This window comes from Diplotaxodon limnothrissa, linkage group LG9 (genome assembly GCF_057381915.1).
Source record: "Diplotaxodon limnothrissa isolate DT_005_m linkage group LG9, D_limnothrissa_male_GT1.1, whole genome shotgun sequence".
NCBI lineage: Eukaryota > Metazoa > Chordata > Actinopteri > Cichliformes > Cichlidae > Diplotaxodon > Diplotaxodon limnothrissa.
The window spans coordinates 34,712,460-34,733,779 of record NC_140604.1 but is presented as its reverse complement, the minus strand read 5'-3'; the positions used below and the strand labels follow the sequence as shown (position 1 = coordinate 34,733,779).

Genomic DNA, 21,320 nt, shown 5'->3' with positions numbered 1-21,320 from the left:
CACTGAGCGCAGGGCAAGCTAGCGAGACAGAAGCTAAGCTCTCCTTGCAACATGGCAAATTGAACCTCCCCCACCCTCATTCAGATCTGGGCTTCGGAACTATTTTGGTTTTCATGTGACGAATGACCCTGAAGGTAAGCGCGTCATGGACTAAAGTAAAACAGTATGTTGGATGTGCCACGCAATGCTCAATTGCATGGGTGGGAGCTAGTGCGTTAGCGCAGTTAGCTCGTTAACGTGTTGACGCCGTCCAGCCCCATGCACGGGGCGATCCGCGGTAGCTCGTTAACGGAGATTTGCCGTGTTGTGGCTTTAACGTCATTTCAACGAGATTAACGCTGACAGCACTAGTAGGAACACAACGAATATGACTGCACATCTACGCTGACATCATCCTAGTGCAAAGACAAGTGGAAGCAGACAAAAACAACAAGCACGCATGCTACAAACTTTACTCGAGTCATTTAGACAGCCGTTAGCACAGGATTCTCCTTATGGGGACCTGATATGTTTAATATGCTGCTGAGAATATAGCCCAGAAGAAGCTATAGTATAGCTTTTATTTTGGAAAGAGACATTTCTCTGTAATAAACTCTCTTTTCCAAAGATGAGTGATTTCTCAATCAGATATATTTATTTTTTTATCCCTTTGTTGTTTCAGCAACATTAAATTTAAAAACTGTATTTTTGAGTTAAAATATATATTTATAATTTTAATAAATGACAAATTAAAAAAGCATGAACATTTTTTTTGTATCGAAAAAATATCGAACCGTGACACCAAAGTATCGAACCGAACCGTGAACTTTGTGTATCGTTGCACCCCTAATATGTATGTATTTATGTATATATATAAATTAAAAAAAATAAAATATTACAGTGAGGGGAAGAAATTGGGTTCATGCTTGCAGTTTTGTCTTGGTATACAATATTTGAATAAAAAAACTAAACAAGAAAAGAAAACACTACATTTTTGATAATATTTGTGGTTGTTTTCTTGCATTTCTTGTACTACTTGACCACTAAAGTGGCCCTTCAATGAGATGACAGTGCCAGCAGTGGCCCACAGCTCATTTAAGTCATGTTACGTTATTCGTGCATGTATTTTGTAATCTGTAGCGGAATACATTTTGTGTGACCAATGTTGGTCACACGATACTAACCCCCAAGCTGCTCTCCAATGCATCCATCGGAGTGTGAATGTCTTTTAAAACTTTACTTTTTTCCCAACATCAGGAAAGTTTTGGGAGATCTATTTCAGATTTTCCAAATATTCTTAGATTGACTTTTCCTGTCTCGTTTAAGTTTGAAATGAAACTTAATTTACAAAATACTTCAACAAAAGTGCAAGTGCAAAAAGAAAAATACATACCTCACAGTAAGTGCACTTGTAGAGTTTCTTTCTGGTGTGAATCTGTTTGTGGACTCTCAGGTAACGTGGAGCTTTAAAAGTCTTCTCACACTGGTCACATTTATAAGGTCTCTCCTCAGTGTGGGTAAACATGTGCCGCTGTAAATGGTCGTATGCCACAAAGGTTTTGCCACACTGATCACAGAAGCAAAAATCATTTTTGGTGTGAATGCGTTGGTGAATATTACGGCTGAGTAGCCGACGAAAGGTTTTTCCACAAAAGTCGCAGCTGTACGCCTTAATTCCAGAGTGGGTAACTAGATGACTCCTTAAGCTGCTGCTGTGAGCAAAAGCTTTACCGCACTGATCACAGCTGTACGCCTTAATTCCAGAGTGGGTAACTTTATGACCTCTTAAGCCGCTGCTGTGAGCAAAAGCTTTACCGCACTGATCACAGCTGTATGCCTTAATTCCAGAGTGGGTAACTTTATGACCTCTTAAGCCGCTGCTGTGAGCAAAAGCTTTACCACACTGATCACAGCTGTACGGTTTAACTCCACTGTGGATGAGTTTGTGTGTTTTTAAGCTTGCAGCCAGGGTGAAAGACTTTCCACACTCATCACAGCTGTACGCCTTAACTCCAGAGTGGGTAACTTGATGACGTTGTAAGGTACTACTGCGAGCAAAAGCTTTACCACACTGATCGCAGCTGTACGGTTTAACTCCACTGTGGATGAGTTTGTGTGTTTTTAAGCTTCCAGCCTGGGTAAAAGACTTTCCACACTCATCACAGCTGTACGCCTTAACTCCAGAGTGGGTAACTTGATGATGTCCTAAGTTGCTACTGTGAGTAAACTCCTTCCCACACACATCACAGCTGTATCTTTTCCGTCCCTTTCTTCTGTGAGGTTTGTCGGCCTCCTGAGAGCGCTGACTTCTCGCTCCATGTTGGTCCTGCAGTGACAGAGATACAAACAGAGGCAGTGAGTAAAATGCAGTCGTGGAACAAATGATCACTGCAGTATTACTGAGAGTTAAAAAACTGTCTAATGTCTTGATGCATGCTCAATCATCCATGAAAATAAATCTCCAAAAGTTGATTCTGTCCTGTGGTTTTCCCAATGTTGTAAACCTGCAGTCAGCTGAGACATTTAACCGAGCTAGAAGTTAGCAAGGAGCTAGCTCGCTAGCTTCTATCTAAATATAACATACCATGTTCTGACAGAGATTTATTAAACAAATTAAAACGTACAGCTCTGCTATCACTTGAAACATAAATGAAGACAGGACAGTAAACAGCAGTGACGTTTGTTGGGTTACTGAAGTTGGGCTAGCTGGTGTATAATGATTTGCTATGTGTGATCACTAGTGCAACAAGCTATGTTAGCATAACATAAGCAGTAAAGCTTGACGACGAACACTAATGAGTGGTGGACTTTTTTCCACTCAACAGAAGTTAATGTGAGGGTTCCCAATGGTTAGGAGTAGGGCTGGGCCATATTATACCGTTCACGGTAATACCGGTATAATGTTAGGCAACGATAGGAAAATGAAATATCGCGATAGAATGGGAGTAAAACGCGCATGCGCAGTGCCTTTGTTTTCATACGCACATGGCCGATTGTTGAGTGAAACAGATGAACCAGAATTGGTTTGTAAAAATGGTGCAACTTCCGTGATGTGGAACTGGTTTGGTGTTTGTCCATCAGATACACAACAAAGCACATTTTTTTGCAGAACATGCAAGCAGCCGTTGTTATTGTCATATTTGTCGGACTAAGATGCTCTTAAATCTGGGAGTAATCTGGGTCCTAAACTCCGTATTCTTCAGGTCAAACAACACTGCAGCATCACTTAGAGTTAAAAACTGTCTAAATTCTTTCATCTTTAATAAAACGATCAGCATTGCTGCTTTACCAGGTGTAACTATAAAGTTTAACTTCCAGGCATCCATGAAAACAAAAGTTATTACATTTAACGGAGTTAGAAGTTAGCAGGAAGCTAGCGGAAGTTAGCTCGCTAGTTTCGCTAGTTACCTAAGCATGATATTGCATGTTCTGACTGAGAGATTTCTGAAAAAAATCAAACGTACAGCTCTGCTATCACTTCCAACATAAATGAAGACAGGAAACTAAACAGCAGCGACGTTTGCAGGGTTACTGAAGTTGGGCTAGCTGGTATATAATGATGTGCTACGTGATCGCTAGCGACACAGCTATGTTAGCATAACATAAACAGTGAAGCTGGAGGACGAACACTAACACTTTTCCACTTATAAAAGTTAACGTGAAGGTTCTTCATGGTTAGAGACAAATGCAATCGCATGGCAGGATGCTGTAAACGGACCAAACTTCAGTCAGGAGAACAACTGAGATAATCCATCCACAATACGAGGTTAGTCATTAATATACTGCAGCAACATGGGAATAGAGCAGCTGCCAGAGAATTCAACATTAATGAATCAATGGTACAGAAGTGGAGGAAGCAAGAAGAATGAGTTTAATAAAGTTTGATTTATCTGACTGCTTTGTTTCGCTTAATGTGCCTTATAATCCCGTGCACCTTATGGTCCGAAAAATGCGTAATGCACACTGCAGTTTAATGTTGCAAAGCACCTCTTTTTAACTTCAGTGGATATTATACATGGTTATGCTCAGGATATGTCAGCCCATTTCTACTGGAAATGCCTTTTGGTTAAACTGTCAGCAAGGAATTTGCATTTGCACTGTTACATTTTTATAAAGCTTTAATGTACATAAAAACCAGCTTCTTGTTTAAGTGAAAATAAATGGAAGGTTGTCTTTTTGCGCTAGTAATGTTGTGGAGTTGTATTTTGTCTCGCATCAATTATATCGTCGGTTATATCGTTATCGCAAATTTTCAAATATATATCGTGATAAATATTTTTGGCCATATCGCCCTGCTCTAGTTAGGAGTAAATGCAATCGCATGGCAGGATGCTGTAAACGGACCAAACGTCAGGAAGGAGAACAACTGAGATAATCCATCCACTACACAAGGTTAGGCATTAATATACTGCTGCGTGCGCTGGGCTGTAGCTACATCGTAAATGTTTAAAAACTGAGCTTTAAATGAACAGTGGTAATAAAAACCGTGAGAAGGCGACAGTGATCACTGACTGTTTTTAGGGCCTTGTTGAGATTAAATAGAACAAGATGCAAAGCATTTAAACATGTTAAAAAACACAGCAGCCTTATTAAATGCAGAATACTTTGGGCAGGAAGCAGGATTCATCACTGTGGCGCGAATAAGGTACGGCGGGACCACGGAGCAACGTTCAGAGCCAACTTTATTTAATTCATGTCACACCACACCCACACCAACCCCTGAGTCCCCGCGTTTTAACACGGCGGGCGTGATTGCGGATGCTGTGCAGGTGCGTCCGCACGGCACCGCAAACCACGCCCCACCACATACCCCCATCGCCCGATTGAGGCCGGGGAGCAATCTGGCCGAACCTACTCCCCCCCCCCCCCCCCCGCGAACTGGGGCGAGACTCGGCCCAAAACATCGGCGCCCCAGCCCCTGGCCAAGCGACGGGGAAGCGTCCATTCTGGTGGCCGCCCGCGCATCCAGCGGCAACAGCGAAGCTGGTCCGGAGGTCGGCCGCGTAGCAAGCGGACACGGCCCCACAGGCATGGCCGTGAGCTCCTGTACACAGGCGGCTGGGCAGACGTCAGGCGCACAGAATCGACTGGTGGCAGCGAGGCTGGACTAGCCAGTCCGCCGACCCCCGGCTTAGCGGGGCTGTCCCGCTCCTCTGCCTCCAACTCCGGCTGCGCAGGCTGCCCTGGAGCAGGGACCTCCGTCTCCTCGCACAGCTGCTCCGCCACCGCCTCTGCCACTCCCGTTTGGAGCGGCTCCCCACACTGCGCCTCCGCCTCCAGCAGGCACAGCCCCTCGTCCACCTCTGGGTGGAGCGACTCCTCTTCCTCCGGCAGGTGTAGACCCTCGCCCGCCTCGTCCTCCGCCTCTGATTGGAGCGGCTCCTCCACCGCTCCCGGCAGGAGCAGCCCTTCACCCGGCTGCTCCTCCTCCTCCGGCAGGCTCGGACCCCCACGTGACTCGTCCACCACCTCCGGCTGCCGAGGTTCCCCACACGGCTCCTCCACCGCTTCACTGTCCTCGGGACACACTTGTGGGGGTGGCGCCCAGGCCCAGAGCAGCGCCACCAGCTCCCCAATCCTTTCCAGGTGGCGCTCGGACCGGTCCTGCAGCTCTTCCTGCTGGCGACGCACCTCCGCCGCCTGCTCCCGCTGGGCGGCCGCCATTTCGGCCACCCTCCGGGCCAGCTCCTCCATTCCCTGGCTCCGATACAGACCCGCCGTGCCGCCTCCTGGGTTTCAGCACCAATGTGGCGTGAATAAGGCACGGCGGGACCACGGAGCAACGTTCAAAGCCAACTTTATTTAATTCACGTCACACCACACCAACCCCTGAGTCCCCGTGTTTTAACACGGCGGGCGTGATTGCGGATGCCGTGCAGGTGCATCCGCGCGGCACCGCAAACCACGCCCCACCACAATCACATTATCACTTAAAGACTGGATACTGATCATGAGGCTAACAAGGGCTTCCCAGAGAACATCTGGATTAACACATACGGCTTCAAAGTTTTGGTGCTTTACAACAAACCTTCTCAGTCACCGTTGCCATTGGCAAGCAGTAGGCGCATAGACACCAGTAGTTTTCCCTCACTCTCTCGTCCTCGTGTGACAGATTGTGTTCATCTTCATCTAAACTAAGTGCTGGTTGACTATTTTCATTATCTCACTCGGTTCGCTCTGGTGTGAACTGGAAAGGTTGAACAGAAGCCATTTCCAGTGCGCTGCAAACTTGAACTGGATGCGGTACAACTGTATGACGTCCCTACCCAGAGTGCATTGAGAAGTAAATAACAATGGCGGCCTACTGGTAAATCTGTTTTATATAAAATGTGCTTAAAAGGAAAACATTTGGCGTATTTTAATAAGACATATTTTATTGAAGGCACAATACATATTTTAGCGCAAACATGTCTTAATAGCTGGGGTTCCCTTTAACATCTGCAGGAAGCTCTGAGTAGGGCTGGGCCATATCATACCGTTCACGGTAATACCGGTGTAATTTTGGGCAACGATAGGAAAATGAAATATCACGATAGAATATGGGTAAAACGCACATGCGCAGTACCTTTGTTTACATACGCACATGTGTACATACGCACATGGCAGCGATGCAGAATGAGAAGAGTGAAAGTGGATCGTTGAATAAAAACTGATGAACCAGAACTGGTTTGTCAAAATGCTGCAGCTTCACTGGAACTGGTTTAGCTTTCGTCCGTCAGATACACAACAAAGCACTATTTTTGGTAGAGCATGCTAGCGGGCCGTCGTTATTACCATGTTGTTTGGAAAACACGGCACACTTAAAATCAATCCTTTGATTTTTCTGAAAGTCGACAGAGCCCCTTATAATCCCGTGTGCCTTATGTATGAACTCTGGTTGTGTTTACTGACATCGAAACGATTTTATGTACACGGCGCTCGAAAATCTGTCAAATGTTTCAGTACGACTTTGCTAAGCTACGAAGCCGCACCGCTTGATGGATTGTCGGAGCATTACGGCTATCGTAGGCGGAGCCTCGTGGAGTGATATGTACTGTGCTTCAACATAATGTTACCGTATTGTGTGTGTATGACCTCTTTTTAAGTTTTGTGGATATATTACATGGTTATGCTGAGGATATGTCGGCCAGTTTCCACTGGAAATGCCTTTTGGTTAAACTGTCAGCAAAGAATTTGTATTTGCACTGTTAAATTTTTATATAACTTTAATGCACATAAAAAACCAGCTGCTTGTTTAAGTGAAAATACATTGATGGGTTTGTTTGGTTTTTTTGCACTAATAAAGTTGTGGAGTTGTAAAGTATTTTGTCTAGTGTCAATTATATCGTAATCGCTCATTTTCAAATGTATATCGTGATAAATATTTTTGGTCATATCGCCCTGCTCTAGCTCTGAGGATGTTTTACTAGTCGCTGGTTGCTGGAGTACTTTTCTATGCCACGGTGTGCAGGGGGAGCAGCACAGGCACCAAAGGCACCCACGGCTGCCTTTGGTGGTGCAAAATGTTTCGTCGACACTGTTGTGTTTGTTGGGGAGAAAACACAACATACAGCACTTAATAGTCACACTACTAGCGATCGAAGATTTATGTAAATTTAACAAGCTGAATGCATTCTGTACTGTACAGGAGACACGGCACAAGATTGATTGACAATGGTCCTCAGCCAATCAGGGACATAATGGGCTGCAAAAAAAGAAAAAAAGAAGGAAAATTGCACAAATAAAAAAAAAAAAAAATCTGCGAAGGTGAACCGCATTATAGCGAGGGACCACTGTATTGAAGAAATACTGATCACCGGGGAAAATCTCTTACTTTACGAAAAAATGTGAGTTTAACTGATGATATTGCTGTTTCGATGGGTGCTGATACAATTCAGAGTTGATACGCCATTTTCAGGGTCAAATTCAAGCACTTTTTATGCACTTTCAAGGTCCATTTTCAAGCTTTTCCAGCAAGTAAAAAAAGAATGCATGTTTCACTTTGTATCATCTGAGTAAGACCATGTGAAAATTAAAATAAACCATCAGTGTTATGGCCCTGTCCATAACAAGTTTTGGAGGCCAGGGTCAGGTCTGCTGCTGCTGTCAGTGGCTGCCCCGGGACAACTGCTGGTGAGGGATTTGAAGAAGATCACATGGCCAGGGCCCTATTTCAGGAAGCCGGTTTAGTGGAAAAACTGAGTAAGTATACCCTGAGTTAACGAAAACTCTGGGTTTTCGGTTTCACAAAGCGAGTTCAGATGAAGCCTCAGTGAGTCACTATGAAGCTAACCTGCCCCCTAGCAGGTTTACTACAACTAACCCTGACTGTCTCCGCCCCTTTGTCGGAAACCTGACAGTAGGAAGTGTCGGACATGGCGTGCCCCTTCCTTGAAGAGCCAGTAGATCGTGAAGCCCAAATTCTCCGCAGAGCTCTCCGCCGGGAGAGAGTGATCAGAGCGCGTTTGGACATTTTATCATTTCCTGATGATTTTCTGTGCGAACGTTACCGTTTCTCAGCACAATCTATAAGTTATTTGCATAACATCCTCAGGCCATATATTACGCATGTGACACATCGCGGACATGCTCTCAGTTCTGTACATATTATTTGTATTGCACTTCGGTTTTTTGCAAACGGGAGCTTTCTGTATAATATTGGTGACGCTGAGCACGTTTCCAAGGCTACCGTCTGTCGGGCAGTCAGGAATGTTACAGTTGCACTGAAACGTCTCCTGTACTCGTTTGTGGTGTTCCCCGGTCATAGACCCACAAGATTTATCAAAGAGGGATGCCACAAAATTGCAGGTATCAGGATGACCAAAACTTAATGTATGATGTGGTGATACTTGGACTACTACTTACATTTTACATTTATTTCCAGGGTTCCCAGGCGTGATTGGCTGTACAGATGGCACTCACATTCCAATCATTGCTCCTTCAGTAAATGAAGGAGACTATGTGAACAGGAAGTCTTTCCACAGCATTAATGTACAGGTACATAGTTCCCTGTAGCATTTCAAACTAACAAATTATTTCATTATAGTAATGGATGCTAATTTGTGTTCTCTGCACTGTGAAGATCATATATGATGCTGCCAACATTATCACAAATGTGGAAGCCAAGTGGCCAGGCTCTGTCCATGACTCACAAATATTCCGTGAATGTACACTGAGCACAAAATTTGGACATGGTGAGTTGAGAATACTTTAAAATATATAAAGACCAATTGCTTCAGAAGTGTATCCTTCTGTCTTAGGAGAGTTCACTGGCTACTTGCTTGGTGATAGGGGGTATCCATGTTTACCCTATTTGCTTACCCCTTACCCTGACCCTGAACCGGGCCCACAGCAGCGATATAACCTGGCTCATTGCAGGACAAGAGCCAGAGTTGAAATGACTATCGGAATGCTTAAGGCCCGGTTCCAGTGCCTGCAAAGACTCAGGGTCACCCCAGAAAGGGCATGTGACATTATTGTGGCATGTGTGATTCTTCACAACATTGCCACAATTAGAGGAGAACACTGTCCTTCTGAACCAAACATCAGCAGTGATCCAAACCATGAACATCCTGACCCTCGCACGGACATACAAGATGGAAGAGCAGTCAGAGACACCATATGTCACAATCATTTCTTTTGACCCATCACCTCAACATGTTGAAAGACGAATAAACAGATTTTTTGTTCAACTGGCTTTATTGGTCGCCTGTGTTTCCTGTACACAAAGTATTAAAAGATGTAAACCTCATGAAGTGTCTCTGTTGCTTCCTCCTCTGTAACAGCTGTCAATGTTTCTTCATTATTTTCCTGTAGTAAAGAAATAAACAACATTGCTGTTCTACTGTAAACTCATATAATCTGTGGAGTATTACTCACAACTGCATGTTGGTCTGGCTCAACAGGAGGCTGCACCAGATGCAGTACACCACCACCATCAACTGATAGAATATGAGGTTTATACAGGTCACTTATAACTTACAAGGGACCAAATGGCAATTAACAAACATACCAATCACCTTACACTTCATTGTCATTATGCTCTCAAAGACAACCAAGACTGAGGGAAGGCAAAATCAGTCGGAAAATAACTTCACTACAAAATAATCCATTATGGTAAAGAGTTTATCAAATGAATGTGTCGCACTGCAAAGGTGACTGTGAAGAAAGGATGTATGCACATCATGTATTATTTTGAATTTACCCCCTATGTAGGCACTTGTGTCTTGCGGGGTTATTGACTCAGAGGATGTCCCCGCAGAGATGCCTTCAGCCACAGGGCGCCCACTGTTTTGGCTGAGGGCCAACTGCTCAGCCTCTGTGAGTGGTGGTGGTGGAGGACCCCCACCTGTTTTTCGGGCCTCCGCTTCTTTTTCTGTTGGCTATAACGGGCCACATTTGAGCATACAGAGTAAGCAAATGTGTACTTGTAATGTGCTCAGATAATTTCAATAAGTGCTTACAGAAAGAAAATTAATGTAGCCTCTAACTGCAATTGATTTACATGGGACAAACAGACCAAGCACTATGGCTCATAATACAATTACACCTCACCTGTTTGGACTATATTTTTATATTTCATTTTTACTTGCTGCCAGGCACGTTTGGGGCCTGTTGGGTTGCACCTGCGCTCACATCACATCACAAAATAAAATGTATAAAATAACAAATAAAATAACATATGATAAAATAACGTGTTAAATGGGTGGAAATCCCTCGATCAATGTTTATATTAACACTCACGCATTGACTCTGTCGGCTATGTTTTGCCATGCATGCTCTCTTTCTTTTGCAGCTGTGGCTGTGTTACTTTTTTCTGCAAAATTTGCATGTTATCGGCATATGCTGCCATCAGAATTTCGGCCTCAAGCGCTGTGAAATACATTGACCGCGCCTTCTTTCCCTCCGTCTCCATGGTGACTCGCTTAATCTGTGCTCCGCTTATCAGGGCTTTATGTATCCTCGTCCGCGCGCTTCACTTGGGGTTAAAGCAACTCCGCGTTGATTGAACTAATTGTTATCAGCCTTTCTGAAACCGAATATTCCGAGTTGGACAGTTCGGGGTTACTCAACCCTGAGTATCGTTTTTCACTCTGAGTTTTCTAAACCGGCTTCCTGAAATAGGGCCCCGGGGACCAATCAGCAGCCGTCAGCTCATCCACTCCGGGGCCTGCAAAGACTTAAAGGCACAGACAACAACAGCCACCAAAACAGATTATGGACAGGGCCATAACACCCCCCTTCCCAAGACCAAACATCTCCCCTAAAGATGTTTGGCGCTTAGGGGTTCCCGGGTTCAAACCCTATGTGAAATCAAACATCAAACAAAAGACAAGCGCTACACCTAACTCCCTAACTGAAATAAACAGGAGAAAACAACCTCGGCCGGTTGAGGTGACTGGAGGTTTGGTGGTGGATGCGGGAGCAGAAGCTGCTGCAACCATCCCACAAGCTGCCAGTGGACGGGTGTCGCCAGGGGCGGAGGCTCCTGCTGCCATTCAGATCCCAAACGTTAGCCCAGCCGAACAATCAACAGGATTGGTTACGGAGGATCTTGGGCTCGCCCTTCGCCTGAAAGAGGTGGAGCTTGCGACTAAGTCCAAAGAAGTTGAGCTTATGCATCTCCGCATAAGGGCTATGGAGCTGGATCCTTCCCGACAGCGCAATGTTACCTCTACCCCAGTGAGTAAAATTGTGAATAAATCTTCTGATTCGTTCTCCTCTGACCAATTTGATGCAAGCAGGCAAATTGCTTTAGTGCCACCTTTCAGAGAAAGTGAAGTTGACTCTTACTTTAATGCCTTTGAACGCATCGCAAACACTTTGAAATGGCCCAAGGATGTGTGGAGTTTGTTGCTGCAGTGTAAATTGGTGGGGAAAGCACAGGAAGTGTGTGCGAGCTTGTCTATTGATGACAGCCTGGATTATGAAATTGTGAAATCCACTATTTTAAGGGCTTATGAGCTAGTTCCAGAGGCATATCGCCAGAGGTTTCGGTCGTGTGAAAAATCTGCCAACCAAACACATGTAGAGTTTGGTCGGCAGATTTTTCACACATTTCACTTGGGGTTACATGTTTGATTTTTGGGTGGGGGGGAAATGTTACGTTTCGGTGTTGTCAGTGTTTTGTTTTTGCGTGACTGTCATGTGTTTCCTGTTTTACTTTGAAGGTCTGTTGTTATCTTAGTGTGTTCAGTTTACGCTTCCTTGTCTCGTCAGGTCTAATTTGCCCCAGCTGTGTTTCCCTCCTGTGGTCCATTCCCTGATTGCTCCTTCTAGGTATTTAAGCCCTGTGTGTCAGTTGGTCATGGTCGCGATCTCCCCCGTGTTGTAAATAGTTTGGTGTTTTGTTGTAAATAAATAAATAGTCTGTTGTAAATAGCTGTGAATGGGTTTGTTAATATTTTCGTTTGAGACACCTTCGTTTTGGGATTTTGGTGGAGCGCTTTAGTTTTTTTCTCGTGTGTTTTTCTTATTTTTATTTTCATACGTTGCACGCCGGTTGCCTAGGCCGGGGTGTAACAATCAGGTTGATTTAAACCCCTTTATTTCCCTTTGGTTAAAACATAGAAAAATGCAACACACAAAAATACTGAAAAAGGTAATTCCCAATAACACCTACTGTAAAATGTTTAACCACGTTGCTGTCTGTATTATTGTTGAAGTCCTAATTGATCACCTCTAAAGTGTTTGTGCTAATAACATCATGTACAGTCAGACAGGCATGGAGAACAGCACTGACTGGGAGGCTTTGAACAGATGACACATTCAATTCAACATATAAGACTTTAAGAACGCACAAGCATCTACATAAAATCTATTAATCTGTCATCTGTGATATTATTATGTACAATTATAATGTATTGCTCATCTCCCTTAAATAAATAGGCATCATTAAAGTATGAAATATTCATATATAAAAACATATAAATGTGTCTCAGTGGGTGATAGTGCCCCACAGGCCTCAGTGTGAGCTTGAAGCCATTTATAATCTGTAAGTTGTTTAATGTGTAGGTGCTCACGACAAACAGATTTTGAATGAAAGCCGGGTAACTGAAGGCTGAATTGTGAGCACACACGTATTGTGTGTGTCCATCTTACGCTCTGTTAATTTTTTAATATAACAATAACAGTGCAACTAGGGCTGTGCAATATAACCAAAATCTCATATCCCGATATGACACATGTCTCATAACAATAACGATATATATCACAAATGTGCATTTTCTGTAAATTCTTTGAATTTCACACAAGTCGACTTAAAGTTTAAGGTTCATTTCGATGGCTCTTTTTTGCCTCTAAACTTTCTCTGTACCCTTTCATGTGATTCTTCCATAGGTGGGAGAAGAAAAAACAAATACTGCTATAAACAGCGCATTTTGCGACACCACGAAACAAACAATAGTGTATAATATGAAACGATAGATGTTTTTATATCGTTCATCTAATATGCATTTCATCATGTTGCACAGCCATAGATGTAACTGAGATATTTTTCTCACCTCCTGTGTTGAAGTCATTGTTTCCTCTGTAGTGGCTGAGCTGAGTCCAAATGGCTGAAACTGTTCCTCTGCTGCTCCACCAGACTCTTCTCCTCCTGTTACTCAGCTGGGACACAAAAGTATAGATATGTATTTTATCCCTGACAAGAAGAAGCAGAGCAAATAAACATTACTACACTCAGTGACAACAATACCTATGAAGCTTCAAGGTGAAACCCCAGAAGCAGCTACAAAAAGAAAGTCATCAGCTGCCTACAAGAACTTGAAAAAGCCACTGAGCTCCCTGCATACCACCACCTTTACCCGGTGGATGCTGCACCCTGTATATATGAACTTCCATAGACACACAAAGAAGGAGTCCCACTCAGGCTCATTGGTAGCAGCATAAAGTCACATATTTTAAATACAACAAGGGTTTCTACAGACACAAACATGGATGTGCTGTGAGCTCCCCAGTGTGTCCCATTGTAGCCAAACTTTACATGGAGGAAGTGGAAAGAAAGGCTCTTGGCTCTTTAACAGGGACAGCACCGAGTTACATGATAGAGTGAAACAGGGTCTCACAAAGGTTTCACTCAGGACCTGCTGACACACACATTTTTCCACACATTGGCTCTTGTGATAAGATCAATGGTCAACAGTGGGTTGACGACCCTTTCAGTTGACAACCCCCACAAGGGTTTAAATGCCTGGGACTCTCCACCATTTGATTTTAGAACTGAAAAAGCCACTTTTGGATGAGAGGTGAAACGTTTAAAAAAGCTTACAGACGTCCAGTCACTTTCTTTCTAAGATCTTGGACTCAGAACAAAAGCTGTCCAGCTTTGTGTGTCTGTCAAAATGCTTTTTACAAATCCTGCTGGAATCAGTGTTGTTACAGCTGCAGTCAAAGCAAGATGGAAACAATGAAGAAGGAAAGTTCAAATCTACTCAGACTAAATGTCTTCAGTCAGTGTGTCAGCCTCCAGTTAACAACAGTGGTGAGAAACTGCACTACTGAACCTCCACTGACTGAGTAACTGTAGTTTGGTGCTTCATCAGAACTTCATGGCAGGAAGTGTTTCAGAGTGGGGACAGAGACAGTTGCAAAGTTCAGCTTTAGTGAGGCTAAACTCCAAAACCTGTTTTCAGCTAATGACTCTGCTTCTGTCTGGAAAACAATCAGACGGTGAACCAACCACAGACCTAAAGACCCCACTGCACCAACCATTCACAGCTGAACAGCTCCTGCTGCGGATTCTACCAATAATGACGTGATCACTAGTGATGTGACGTTCTGTATCGAGGCTTCGGAGCGTGTGTCGAGTAATGGAGGGGGCGTTTCCGCGAAGCGCGTATCGAGGCTTGCTTCATTTATGGGAGGAGCTGAAAATGATGACGTCCGAAGCCTCGCTGCCCGGCTGTACCACGTGACTGGTTCGAACTTTGCCGCGAGATATGACAGCGATATAAAGCCCTCAGACTTCATTCAAAATGTGGGTGTTTGATGGAGAGTTGCGGTTAGTGAGAGTTTGGAGACAGTTTGGAGGTTTATGAGAGTGAGGAGAGAAAGTCAGGAGAGAATGGAGCCAGCTAAGAAGAGGAGGATGTCCTCCCCTGTGTGGGAACATTTTGATCTTATTCCTCCCAACAAGGTATGTAAATTTCTACAGAAGATGTATTTTCATAATACTGATGGTGCAATACAATTTATGTTAAGCTGTCTGTACTTTTGTACAAGGTGAAGTGTTTGCTATGTGCCAGGGAGCTGGGATATAACAACTACACCTCATCCATGCTTAGGCACTACAGAGCTTTGCATGAGAATAAGGGGGACACCGATTGTGGAGCAAGACCAGGTGAGCCATCAAATGCAATGATAATATAGCATGCAGTAATGTTACTAAATGATATAACAATATTATACAACTGTTATAAGTTACGTGTGTGATATTTATATTTGTGCTTTATCTTTATTGTCTTTCCTCAGGAGAACAATCTCAAATAGATGAAGACCTGGTCAGCATGGTGATTGAGGACTCACAGCTATTTAGCATTGTGGAGGACAAAGGATTCAAAAGATTTGTTAAATCATTAAATCCCAGCTATGTTCTCCCCACTAAAAAGGCCATAAAAGCAGTGAAAATGTAGTTTTTACAGAATAAAATATGAACAGGCAGGACTGAGGCTCAAAGCCTCAGTGTGTAGCTGTCCATACCTCAACGTTACAAAAGCACAACTACTGTCCACACCCCAACCACACCTCACCTCACAGTAAATGATCATTTCCATTTCAAGCATTTCCAAATAATCATTTTCCATACTGCCACTATAAATATACACAGTATACTGCCATCACTACAATATACATGTTTTACACACTCCTTTTGTTGTTGACATTTACAGGCTGTGTGCAAAATGCCACACTCTTCAAATTCATGCCACCTATTATTTTTTACGTCCAGTAGGTGTCCTGCTAGAGCAAATGAAGCTTCATGAAGCTTCGCATTGGGGTGAACCAATTGGATGAAAAGCTTCAGTGCTTCATGGGGCTTCATCTGCCCATCACTAGTGATCACAGTCTCTCCACCCTCCATGGGTTCTCTCTCCATAGATGTATGAAAATACTGCAGCAGATCGCTCTGACTTCCTGTTATCACTTCAAATAGAAATGAGGCTGTAGAGGTTTGGTGCAGGCAGAAAAACAGCTGCAGGGACAATGAAAAGACTTTTCTGCTCCAACTTCTCCCAGCATGCTGAGCTAATGATTAGTTGGTGTTTTTCTCCAAACACTCTCTCACTCTTCTCTCAACGTGTTCACAATAAACTGTGAACAGACACCGAGGAGAGCAGCAGAAGACCTCATTCAGGAGCTAAACTCAACATGAACTGAACTCACAGTAAAGTTAGCTCGGTGCTTACCTTTAGATGAGCCCACAAACCGAGAGAAACTCCGCGATGAAGCTGCAACTCTTTCCAAACACAGGAAACAGATCAGGGAGCAGAGACCCACGTGGTTCACGCTGATCTCAGCTACGATCCAGGAGACAAGGGTGGGCAGATCGATGCAGATATCGATCAGGACGTTGGTAGTGGTTTATGATCGATACTTTAGTTTGTTTCTCTCCTCTTAGTCCACTACTTTACTTGCGTTTCATGCAAAATCATCTCTCTCTGCTCGACTCCTCTTTTGCACAGACAAATGACTCCGCCCCTTCTTCCTGATCTGCTGTGGTTTGTTACTGTGCGATCACGTGACTCGACGGCAGATTTGTGTTACCGCGGTGTCGGTGGAGTTTAATAAACTCGGCCGTCTGCCATAAATGTTCCCTGTTCAATATCATGTGATTCTATAATAGACTGTGTCTATTTTCCTTTTTTATACGAACCCCCTGACATTGTGTTTGCTATTTTGTATCTGTATATCTGTATTTTGTGCTTTGTCAATAAAACGTATTCAAACCCCCCCCCCCCCCCAAAAAAAAAAACCTCGGCCATCTGCTCCTTGCTATCTAAAATATTAGTGATGGGATTTCCGACTCTTTTTAGAGAACCGGTTCTTTCGGTTCGACTCACTAAAAAGAACCGGCTCTTTCGATTCCAAACCGAGTCTTCGGGTTGCTTTGTTGCTTTAATTAATTTATTATTAACAATAATATAAAATTATGCACAAAAGGAATTACTAATGTAAAAAAAAGTGGTCTTAGAGACAAAACACGTATAAACTCCAAAACACATTTCTAGCATGAACTGAACTTCCAAGACAGAGCTACCTAGATCACTTAAATTACACAATTGAAAGCATGAAAGCATGTGTGTATTATTTGTGTATTTATACACACACATTCATATATAGTCAAATAATTAAAAAAAAAAGTTCATTTACCTAGGTAAATGAACTTTTTAAATTTTTAAATGATTTGAATATATATGAGTGCTTCTTTTGAGTGTATTCATATAATTATTACTTTTTTCTCTTTACACCTGGTTTTGTGTGTTCATGTTCTGGGCCCTATTTCAGGAAGCCGGTTTAGTGCAAACTCTGAGTAAGTATACCCTGAGATAACGAAAACTCTGGGTTTTCGGTTTCACAAAGCGAGTTTAGATTAATTCTGAGTGAGTTACTATGACGACACACTCCGTGAAGCTAACCTGCCCCCTAGCAGGTTTACTTCAACTAACCCTGACGTTCTCCGCCTCTTTGTCGGAAACCTGACTGTAGGAAGTGTCAGACATGGCGTGCTCCTTCCTTGAAGAGCCAGTAGATGTTGAAGCCCAAATCCTCCGCAGAGCTCTCCGCCGGGAGAGAGTGATCAGAGCGCGTTTGGACATTTTATCATTTCCTGATGATTTCCTGTGCGAACGTTACCGTTTTCCAGCACAATCTATAATTTATTTGAATAACATCCTCAGGCCTAATATTGCTCATGTGACACATCGCGGACATTCTCTCAGTTCTGTACATATTATTTGTATCGCACTTCGGTTTTTTGCAAACGGGAGCTTTCTGTATAATATTGGTGACGCTGAGCACGTTTCCAAGGCTACCGTCTGTCGGGCAGTCAGGAATGTTACAGTTGCACTGAAACGTCTCCTGTACTCGTCTGTGGTGTTCCCCGGTCATAGACCCACAAGATTTATCAAAGAGGGATGCCACAAAATTGCAGGTAGCAGGATGAACGAAACTTAATTCATGATGTGGTGATACTTGAACTACTACTTAAATTTTACATTTATTCTCACGGTTCCCAGGCGTGATTGGCTGTACAGATGGCACTCACATTCCAATCATTGCTCCTTCAGTAAATGAAGGAGACTATGTGAACAGGAAGTCTTTCCACAGCATTAATGTGCAGGTACATAGTTCCCTGTAGCATTTCAAACTAACAAATTATTTCATTATAGTAATGGATGCTAATTTGTGTTCTCTGCACTGTGAAGATCATATGTGATGCTGCCAACATTATCACAAATGTGGAAGCCAACTGCTCAGCCTCTGTGAGTGGTGGTGGTGGAGGACCCCCACCTGTTTTTCGGGCCTCCGCTTTTTTTCTGTTGGCTATAACGGGTCACATTTGAGCATACAGAGTAAGCAAATATGTACTTGTAATGTGCTCAGATAATTTCAATAAGTGCTTACAGAGGGGAAGTTAATGTAGCCTCTAACTGCAATTGATTTACATGGGACAAACAGACCAAGCACTATGGCTCATAATACAATTACACCTTACCTGTTTGGACTATATTTTTATATTTCATTTTTACTTGCTGCCAGGAATGTTTGGGGCCTGTTGGGTTGCACCTGCGCTTACATTACATCACAAAATAAAATGTATGAAATACAAAATAAAATATAATAAAATAACGTGTTAAATGGGTGGAAATCCCTAGATCAGTGTTTAAATTAACACTCACGCATTGACTCTGTCGGCTTTGTTTTGCCATGCATGCTCTCTTTCTTTTGCAGCTGTGGCTGTGTTACTTTTTTTCTGCGGAATTTGCATGTTATCGGCATATGCTGCCATCAGAATTTCGGCCTCAAGCGCTGTAAAATACATTGACCGCGCCTTCTTTCCCTCCGTCTCCATGGTGACTCGCTTAATCTGTGCTCCACTAATCAGGGCTTTATGTATCCTCGTGCGCGCGCTTAACTTGGGGTTAAAGCAACTCCGCGTTGATTGAACTAATTGTTATCAGCCTTTCTGAAACCGAATATTCCGAGTTGGACAGTTCGGGGTTACTCAAAGTCAAGTCAAAGTCAAAGTCAACTTTATTGTCAATTCTGCCACATGTACAGGACATACAGAGAATAGAAACTTCGTTACTCTCAATCCCTAGATAAAATAGAAAATGAACATTTAAATATAAGAGTGATTAAAAATGCAAGTAAAATATTTTAAAGTAAAAAAAATAAAATAATATAATACAATTTTACATATAACAAGAAAGCTATACAATATACAATATAAGGGTAAATGACATTGAGTGCAAACCAGGCAGAGTAGTGCAAATAGGCAAATAGTGCAAATGGAGATTTAGTAATGTACGGTATGAGATAGTGTAACACAAAGTCTTATGAGGTAGTGGCAGTCCAATGCTCCACAAAGTGACTGGTAACTGGTGCAGTCCAGTGAGTGAGTCAGAGAGTGTGTGTGTGTGAGTGTGTGTGACAGAGTTCAGTGAGACCGTGGAGGAGAGAGGGGAGAGGGGGCAGAATCGGGAGGGAGTTAAGCTTCCTGACAGCCTGATGGATGAAGCTGTCCTTCAGCCTGCTGGTCCTGGCCTGGAGACTCCGCAGTCTCCTCCCCGACGGCAGCAGCTTGAAGAAGCTTTGCATTGGGTGCGTGGGATCAGCCGCTATGCAAAGGGTAGTGATGGGCAGATGAAGCCCCATGAAGCACTGAAGCTTTTCATCCAATTGGTTCACCCCAATGCGAAGCTTCATGAAGCTTCATTTGCTCTAGCAGGACACCTACTGGACGTAAAAAATAATAGGTGGCATGAATTTGAAGAGTGTGGCATTTTGCACACAGCCTGTAAATGTCAACAACAAAAGGAGTGTGTAAAACATGTATATTGTAGTGATGGCAGTATACTGTGTATATTTATAGTGGCAGTATGGAAAATGATTATTTGGAAATGCTTGAAATGGAAATGATCATTTACTGTGAGGTGAGGTGTGGTTGGGGTGTGGACAGTAGTTGTGCTTTTGTAACGTTGAGGTATGGACAGCTACACACTGAGGCTTTGAGCCTCAGTCCTGCCTGTTCATATTTTATTCTGTAAAAACTACATTTTCACTGCTTTTATGGCCTTTTTAGTGGGGAGAACATAGCTGGGATTTAATGATTTAACAAATCTTTTGAATCCTTTGTCCTCCACAATGCTAAATAGCTGTGAGTCCTCAATCACCATGCTGACCAGGTCTTCATCTATTTGAGATTGTTCTCCTGAGGAAAGACAATAAAGATAAAGCACAAATATAAATATCACACACGTAACTTATAACAGTTGTATAATATTGTTATATCATTTAGTAACATTACTGCATGCTATATTATCATTGCATTTGATGGCTCACCTGGTCTTGCTCCACAATCGGTGTCCCCCTTATTCTCATGCAAAGCTCTGTAGTGCCTAAGCATGGATGAGGTGTTGCTGTTATATCCCAGCTCCCTGGCACATAGCAAACACTTCACCTTGTACAAAAGTACAGACAGCTTAACATAAATTGTATTGCACCATCAGTATTATGAAAATACATCTTCTGTAGAAATTTACATACCTTGTTGGGAGGAATAAGATCAAAATGTTCCCACACAGGGGAGGACATCCTCCTCTTCTTAGCTGGCTCCATTCTCTCCTGACTTTCTCTCCTCACTCTCATAAACCTCCAAACTGTCTCCAAACTCTCACTAACCGCAACTCTCCATCAAACACCCACATTTTGAATGAAGTCTGAGGGCTTTATATCGCTGTCATATCTCGCGGCAAAGTTCGAACCAGTCACGTGGTACAGCCGGGCAGCGAGGCTTCGGACGTCATCATTTTCAGCTCCTCCCATAAATGAAGCAAGCCTCGATACGCGCTTCGCGGAAACGCCCCCTCCATTACTCGACACACGCTCCGAAGCCTCGATACAGAACGTCACATCACTAGCAAAGGGCTTATAAGGTCTTTAACACACTAGGGGGTATCGACTTTCTCCTAAAGTGTGACTTTGAAATTACTAAGCTACCTGCTAAACTCTCTGAATTCCATAAACAGGTCCTTCTTTATTGGAAAATGTTATTTAAACATAATTTCACTCCACATAATAGCCCAATTTGGAACAATAGATATATACTGATGAACAGAAAATCTATTTTTATTCAAGATTGG

The 21,320-nt window shown here is 43.1% G+C and overlaps 1 protein-coding gene and 1 pseudogene across 2 annotated transcripts in view; one reads left to right on the top strand and one right to left on the bottom strand.

Moving 5' to 3' along the window:
* LOC146626002 (uncharacterized) overlaps positions 1–21,320 on the top strand; it is a 104,950-nt gene that overhangs the window by 72,523 nt on the left and 11,107 nt on the right. The window lies entirely within an intron of this gene.
* LOC146626003 (uncharacterized) lies at positions 1,374–13,582 on the bottom strand (annotated as a pseudogene). Its single transcript, XR_014906518.1, has 2 exons — positions 13,461–13,582; positions 1,374–2,305 (listed from the first exon to the last, which is right to left on the bottom strand). The product of XR_014906518.1 is annotated as an uncharacterized LOC146626003 (transcript).